This window comes from Erithacus rubecula (genome assembly GCF_903797595.1).
Source record: "Erithacus rubecula genome assembly, contig: scaffold_184_arrow_ctg1, whole genome shotgun sequence".
In the NCBI taxonomy this organism is placed as follows: domain Eukaryota; kingdom Metazoa; phylum Chordata; class Aves; order Passeriformes; family Muscicapidae; genus Erithacus; species Erithacus rubecula.
In genome coordinates, this window is record NW_027636126.1 from 219779 (window position 1) to 227789 (window position 8011).

Here is an 8011-nt window from a genome sequence, read left to right on the forward strand (position 1 = left end):
GTCGCGACTGGTTCTTTTATGGATCTCAGAGCGCAAAAGACACAGCAGGGGACAAAACCAGTTTACTTCTACAGAAATGCAATTTATTTAGTGCCAACCAAAATGCGATAGTGGGACAGAGAGAGAGAGAGAGAGAGAGAGAGAGAGAGAGAGAAAGGGGGGTCAGGATTATAGCTACCAGGACAGGCAGACGAATCCTCGTGGAGCAGCCAATAGATGTCTGTTGCCGTCTGGGGAGATCTCGGGGGTCTCCTTTGCGAAAGTAACTTTTATAGTCCTTTCCCAAAGCGAGTGGCTTCTGGCCAAAAGGTGGGAAGATTTATGGACTATTGTATGTGGAGCTCGTTACGCGGGGGAACAGGTGGAAACAGGACGCTCAGACCACCTTTGTCGTCATGAACACACGCAGGTCAGCCCATACTGACCAGTCCATTGTCTCTCATCTGTGGGAGCTTGTTGTGTAAACTCCCCGTGACTAGTTGCCATGAGAAACCAGTCCTGGTAGGCATCACCTGCGGAACAGTCACTTGGCGTTCCTCCCATCCCTGGCCAGCGCAGGCCTCAGGCGAGGGTCGTTGGGCAGAAACAGACGAGAGGCTCAGATGGACTCTCACAAAACCCAAAGGGTGGTCAGTAAAACCCACTCATCCTTGGGCAAGTCTGACAGAAAATAGAAATTGACTGTAGGCTATTGTGCCTTGAATGGAGTGACTCCACTGTGGGAGCTAAGACAGAGAGTACCATGGATTTAATTAGCATAAGCAGCTGGATAACCAAGAGGCCTTGGTAAGAACACAGAGAGCTTTGAAGATTGCATGAAGATTGGATCAAGACTGGTGACAGGAAAGAAGACTGAATTAAGAAGAACAGTTGCAATATGTGTGATGATTAACCCAATCAATGCAATAAAAAAAAAATACTAGCCTTCCTAAAAATAGTATATAAGCATATGTAGCTCACAGTAAATTTGGATTCTGATCACCAGTCAGTAGTCCCTGTCTCTCTCTCAATAGTTGCTGAGTGCTGCTGTGAAAACATGCTGGAACTCCAGTACGAGCTGGAGTCCAAGGCAGCAAAGTGGCACCACTGACATTGCAATTTTTCAATGCATTTTTCTCCATTCCTTTGGCAGCAGAGTGCAGGCCTGTTTGCTTTCACCTGGAGGGGTGTCCAGCACACCTGGAACCCACTGCCCCAAGGCTGGAAACACAGCCCCACCATCTGCCATAAACTAACCCAAACTGCACTAGAAAGGGGAAAAGCTCCAAAACATCTACAGTATACCAGCAACATCATTGTGTGGATGAACACAGCAATAAAAGTGTGTGAGAAAGGAGAGAAGATCATCCAGATTCTGCAGGAAGCTGGCTTTACCATCAAGAAGAGCAAAGCCAAGGGACCTGCCCGAGAGATCCAGTTCCTGGGAGTGAGGTAGTAGATTGATGGCATCAGATTCCCTCTGAAGTTATCAATAAGATCACTGCAATGTCTCCACCAACCAGCAAGAAGGAAACACAAGCTTTCCTAGGCACCATAGGTTTTTAGAGAATGCACATTCCTGAGTACAGCCAGACTGTGAGCCCTCTCTACCTGGTTACCTTCAAGAAGAACAATTCCAACTCCAGCCCTGAACAGCAACAAGCCTTTGCCCACATTAAGCAGAAAATGGCTCATGCAGTAGCCTTTATCCCAGTCAGGACAGGACCAAAAGTGAGGAATGTGCTTTACTCTGCAGCCAGGAACAATGGCTTGTCCTGGAGCCTTTAGCAGAAGGTGCCTGGGGAGACTCAAGGCCGAGCACTAAAATTCTAGAGCCAAAGTTACGGAAAGACCAAAGCCAACTACACTCCCACAAAAATAAGAAAGTTCAAGCCACCTCAGAAGTAATTAGTACAAAAGCACAACTCCTCTTGGCACCCCAACTACCCCGGTCCTGGAGTGGATGTTTAAAGAAAAGGATCCCTCTACCCACCACACCACCAACACTACATAGAATAAATGGATTGCCTTCATCACACAGTGAGCCATTGGAAATCTGAATTGCCCTGAAATTTTAAAAAATAATTACAAACTGGCCACAAGATTAAAACTTTAGTCTCACTAACAAAAAGGAGCAGAAACAAGTAACCCAGGCTAAAAAGCTCCACCATACCACTAACTACCAGCACAAGAAACACGCTGTGCTCTTGTCACTGACAGTTTCTGTCTCATGGTTGAGATGAACCAGAAGTGGAAAGTGGCCGCAGGGAGCCCCACACGACGAGTCACACAAGCTACTGAAGGAGAAGGTGAATCAAGTGCACTTGCTGAACTCAAAGCCATTCAGCTGGCCCTGGACACTGCTGAAACAGAGAACTGGCCAAAGCTCTACCTTTATACTGAATCATAAATAGTAACCAATGTTCTGTGCAGTTAGCTAGAAAGGTAAAAAAAGGCCAGCTAGCAAGATAAAGGAAAACCAATTGAGGCTGATGATGAGTGGAAAAACATTGCCACTCAGACAAACTCTCTGTAAAAGTCCATTTTGTAGATAGGCATGTCCCCAAAAGGTAGGTAATAAAAAACACCAAAAGAACAAACAAGTAGATCAAGCTGCAAAAATAGAGATGGCACAAAAAAATTTAAATTACAAGCATAGGGGAGAGTTGTTCCTAACTCAATAGGCCCATAGTGCCTCAAGCCATCAAGGCAAAAATGCCACCTCTAAATAGGCACAAAACTGAAAAGTAGATTTAACCATAAATAGAATTTCTCAAGTTATCCATAACTGTAAGACATGTGCTAAAATCAAGCAAGCCAAGCCGATAATGCCTCTCTAATATGGGGGCCAGTATTCCAAATATAAGTATAAAGAAGCCCAGCAAATGAACTACATCACACTGCCTCAAACCCCTCAAGGCAAGTGCTATGTGAGCACAATTGTAGAAGCCACCACTAGATCATTAGAAACCCACCCTGTACCTCACACTACTACTCAAAACACCGTCTGAAGCACAAAAAAGCAAGTCCTATAAAGACCCAGCACCCCTGAGAGAATCGTCAGACAACAGGACCCATTTCAAGAACAGCCTTAGAAACACCTCAGCCCAAAACCAGGATATTGAAGAAATATATAATATCCCTTATCATAAATCAGCTACCAGGAAAGTTGAACTGTACAACAGACTACGTAAAATTACCCTAAAGGCACTTGGTGGGGAGGCCTTCAAAAATTGAGAAATTAACTTAACAAAAGCAACCTCAATATTTAACACCCAAGTCCATCAATCAAGCAAGTCCTGCCCAGTCTGAACCCTTGCACACAGTGGAAGGGGATAAAGTCCCTGTAGTACATAAAAAAGGTATTTTAAGGCTGTTTAGATGAGTCTAACCTCAAGCAAAGGCATAACCTACCTAAATAAAATCCAAAATTTGAAACATCAGAGCAACCTTTTCCCACTAAATTCCCAGTGGAAGACCAGGACCATCTTCATCACCACTAGACCTTAAAAAAGAAACTACATCTTTCTCCAAAATCATGTTTCAACAAACCACATCTGTCACTCCAGGAAAGCTATAGTCAGCATTTAATCACACTGCTAGCAACACCCTGACCAACAGGGCATTAGGTTGTATTACAACTATGTCACTGTTTTGCTTGTTGTATTACTATATTTTTATTTTTATTTTCCCAAGGAATAACTGTTATTCCAATTCCCATCTTTGCCTGAGAGCTCATTAATTTCAAAGTTACATTAATTTAGAGGGAGGGAGTTTACATTTTCTGTTTCAAGAGAGGCTCCCACCCTCCTTAGCAGACACCTGTCTTTCAAACCAAGACACTGCACTGCTCCATCTCCATCCCCCACGGCAGGATGATCCCCAGTGACCCCCAGTGGGCAGAGCCCCAGTGGTCCCAGGTGATCTATGTTGGGAAGACACCTGGCTGGGGCTCCACATCCTCCTGGCTCCCCATGGCCTTTTCTTTCTGGATTTTCTTTGCACTTCCCAAACACACAAAACTGGGGTAAAAATAAATAAGTTGAACTAAGATATGGAAGGGGACATGGGGGGATCTTCCCAGGGATAAGAGAGATGCTGGGTCCGAGGGAGTTGAGGGTTCCTGGGAGGGACTGGGGGGTTGCACAGGGCTTTGGGCACCCCAGTCCCAGCAGCTCCAGCTGCACTGGGAGATCCTGGTGGATGTTCTGGGACAGTTGATCAAGGACCCCCTGCCCTGGAACTGTCCCCATGTCCCCCTGCCCATTCCCCTGTCACCTCACTCCCAGTCCCATCCTGCTCCCATTCCAGTCTGGATCCCATTCCCTCTTTCATTCCCTGTCCCATATTCTGTTTGGTTGCCTTTCCCATATTTCCAGGTCCATATTCCTTGTCCTGTTCCTATTCTCATATTCCTGCTCTCATTTCCATACTTCCATTTCTATAATCCCTGTCCCATTTCATAGTTCCCACTCCCAGTTCTACTCCCGTATTCCCATTTCCAATCCTGGTCCCATCTTCCTAATCCTCATCCCATATTCTCTCTCTGGTTGCTGTTTTCACATTCACCGTCCCATTCAATGTTTTTTTGGGCATTGCTCATGGCCCCCAGCTGGCCCCAGCAGCCCATCCTGCCAGCAGCCCTGGGCTCAGAGCCCTCCCTCCCTCCTGCTGGGGCCGTGCAGGGGCCATGGGCCTGCCCCAGGCTCCTGTTCTGCCCCAGGAGCAAGGCTGCAGCTCCAGCCTCTGGGCCCTGGGCCGCAGCAGCCCAGGGCAGGCCCAGCTGCAGAGCTCCCAGCCCCGATGGGTTCCACTGCAGCACTGCTGAACACCCATCCCCAGCCCAGATTCTCTCTGTGCTTGCTGGTTGCACACTCCCTGTCCTGTTCCCATATTCCCATCCCAGCTCCCATTCCCAGTCTCTATCCCCATTCCAGGCCCCGTTCCCGGTATCTCTGCCCTATTCTCGGCCCTGTCCCTACTCCCGGTCCCGGTTCCCTCCTACCAGACGCCGCCGCCATCGCTCTGGCTCCCCTCGGCTCTCACATGACCGGGAAAACCGCGCGCTGCTCGAGCCCACCAATCACAATGCGCGATCGCTCCTTTATTTGCATAACCACGCCCTCGTGCTTGGCCCCGCCCACCGCCGCCTGTAGCCGCGTCCCAGCGCTCCTTGCTCTCAATGCTCCCAGTAAGAGCGGTACTGGGGGGGAAAGCGCTCCCAATTCCTTCCCGGGGCTCTCAGGATCGCCTGCGGTGCTCCCAGTACCGCTCCCAGTGCTCCCACTATCATTCCCATCGCCGCGCGGGGCGAGGCCGCTTTGGAACCTCCCAGAGCAGAGCGCGGCTGCTTTTGGGTGTTGACACCTGCCCGGGCCGAGCGGGGAACGGAGGGGGAGCGGGAGGAAGAGGAGGAGAGGGAGGAAAAGCAGGGACCCAGGAGAAGCAAGAGCAGAAGCAGGAACAGAAAGAGGGGGAGTGGGGGGAAAAGGAGGAGCCGCAGAACCTCGCGCGTAGCCCGGCCGCCCCCTCAGGCGGCAGCTCAGCGGGTACGGCAGCATCGGCCCTCCCCTGGGAGAGGAGGTTAGCGGGGAGGGGCGCTGGCCACAAATCCATCGCGGGACTCTAGGGGACGGCTTTTTCCAGGGCAGGAGATGTTTGGATCTTGCAGGAACCAAAAGCTGAGCTGGAAATGCCCCTGAATGGATCGTGCCGGGTCCCATGTGGCGGTCACTTTTTACCGGCGGGGAGGGGGCGATATCGGCTGTGGGGGTCCCCGGGAGAGCTGGAGGGGAACGAGGGAGCTCCGGAGCGGGGAGAGCACAGAGGGGCGATCCCGGAGCCGGGGGACCCCCGGCAGCCTGGAGGGGTGCGGGAGGTTGGTGCTGAGCGGGCTCCGGGCCCCCGAGGCTGAAAGGGGCTCTGACTGCTCCAGCTGCCCTTGGGCAATGCCACCATCAAACCCAATGTGCTCAGCCCTTGTTTTCCCCCCCAAACCAGGATTTCCCATTCCCAAACCTTGGCCGAAGGAGGAAGACGAAGCCGTGAGGAAGATGGTCCGGGAACCCGAGGCAGGTGAGCAGAAAGTCACTGCCTCTTTCCCCCTCTGTCCTGCTCCATCTCCCAGCCCAGCACGGCCCCCGGCTGCAGGACAGCCCCGCTGTGTGCGCTGTCCTGACGGGGACGCAATGGGGGAATCTCCTTCCCTCTGGTACGAAGGCAAATCCCATCCTCTCCTTGTCCTTCCTCACCCAGACAAGGAACAGAGGATGGAGACTAGGGAGGACAAATCCCCGCAGCAGTGTGTCCTCAACTGTCCCCCCGTACTACATGGACTCGGTGCTTGCCATCCTGGATGCCCTCGTGTCCCTGCCCCGGGCCTGTGGATCTCCACTTCCTAGAGATTCAGAGCTGGCCCGGCTGCCAGGGGACACTGGCACTCCGGTTGGGTGGCCTGGTGATGTTGGTGGGAGGGGGTTTGGTGTCATCTTCGGGCTGAATGTGGGTCTTGTCCACTCTGCAGTGAAGAGCAGCCAGGGCCAGGGAGCCTGGGATGGATGGGTACAGGAGAGGTTGGACACTGGTCCAGATGGACACCAGAGCCATGGATCCCATTCTGGATGGACACTGGTCTGGATAGATATCAGAGCCATGGATCCCATTCTGGATGGACACTGATCCAGATGGACACCAGAGCCATGAATCTGCAACGTGGTGGGTGCGGGGTTGCCAGAATCCTCAGGGGATGATGGGGGGTGGAAGTGGCCAGGGCTGACCCCAAAAATGCTGTCACCCTGCCGTCCTGTAGATGTGGCCACGCCCTGCTTTGGGGCACTGGTGACAAACTGGTGGGTGGCGGTGACAAAAAGCGCAGGTGCCACCTCGGAGATGGCACAGCGAGGGGGTCCTGTGCACCAAGCCCCCCGCCCCTGAGGGGTGACAAAGGGGGACAGTGGGCGTTCCCGAGGGGAGTCCCCCTGTGCCCGTGGCATGGGTTGGGGGGCACCCATCACCTGTCTCCCTGTCACTCTGTTCCTCTGTCACCAGAAGGGGTGGGCCTCAGTGGGGCTGGTGTGGGCACTCACTGGGTGGGGACCTCTTCCCTGGGTGGGCAGGGACATCTCGAGAATTTGGGACTCCACAAATTGGGACCCTTCAAGGTGGGGATGCCAGGCTGGGAGTGCACCCCCACCACCCCCGAATCCACCCCATGGACCTCTCCAAATTATTTTCTCTATCTCATCATTCCAAATTCAGCCCCCTCAAATGCCTCCCCTGTTCCATTGACCCCAAATCCAAGCCCAAAATTCTTCTCCCCATCCCACCACCCCCAAATCCAACCCCTGGACCTTCCAAAATTACTCCCTCCATCCCACCGCCATGTAATGCAGCCCCTGGACCTCCTAAAATGGACTCCCCCCCACCACACATGGAGGTGGAAGCCCCGCTGGACACTCCTGAGACCCCTGCCCTACCAAAGACCTGCAAGTGGCACACCGTGACCACTGCCACACCCAGAAGGACTCTGAAAGGGATGGGGGATCCCCGAGGAGCCGGGCTGGGTGCCGCTGCAGGGCTGGAAACGCTCCTACAGCCACTCTGACACCGACAGCAACAGGGCTGGTGATAGGGGTGTCCCCAAGGCCAGCATGTGCTGGTCACTGTTCCAGAGGGCATTTTCCACCCCTCCAAGGCACCCAAGAAGCCACGGGGATGTGAGGGGATGAGGCCACATGAATTTCAGCAGTACCTGCACTCCGTGGGCAGGAGGAGTAGACGTGCTGTCACCAGGGCAGGTGAGAGGGTACAAGGGTGGGAGAGTGGGGGAAATTTTGGGGTGATGGGTGGGGGGTGATGATTTTTGGGGTGATTACAATGGGTGGGGGGTGATGATGGGTGGGGGATGATGAGGATGATTTTGGGGGTGGTGGGTGATGGGATGATGATGATAGGTGGGGTTGATGAATTTTGGAGTGATGATGGGTGGGTGGTGATGATGATGGTGGGTGGGGGGTGATGAATTTCGGGGTGA

At 52.6% G+C, this 8011-nt stretch overlaps 1 long non-coding RNA gene across 1 annotated transcript; it reads left to right on the top strand.

The window, feature by feature from the left end:
• The first annotated feature begins 5966 nt into the window (after positions 1–5966).
• On the top strand, positions 5967–7768 carry LOC306815676. The gene is made up of 3 exons (XR_013777438.1): positions 5967–6054; positions 6503–6693; positions 7673–7768. It is a non-coding gene; the product is annotated as an uncharacterized lncRNA (long non-coding RNA).
• Positions 7769–8011: the final 243 nt, after the last annotated feature.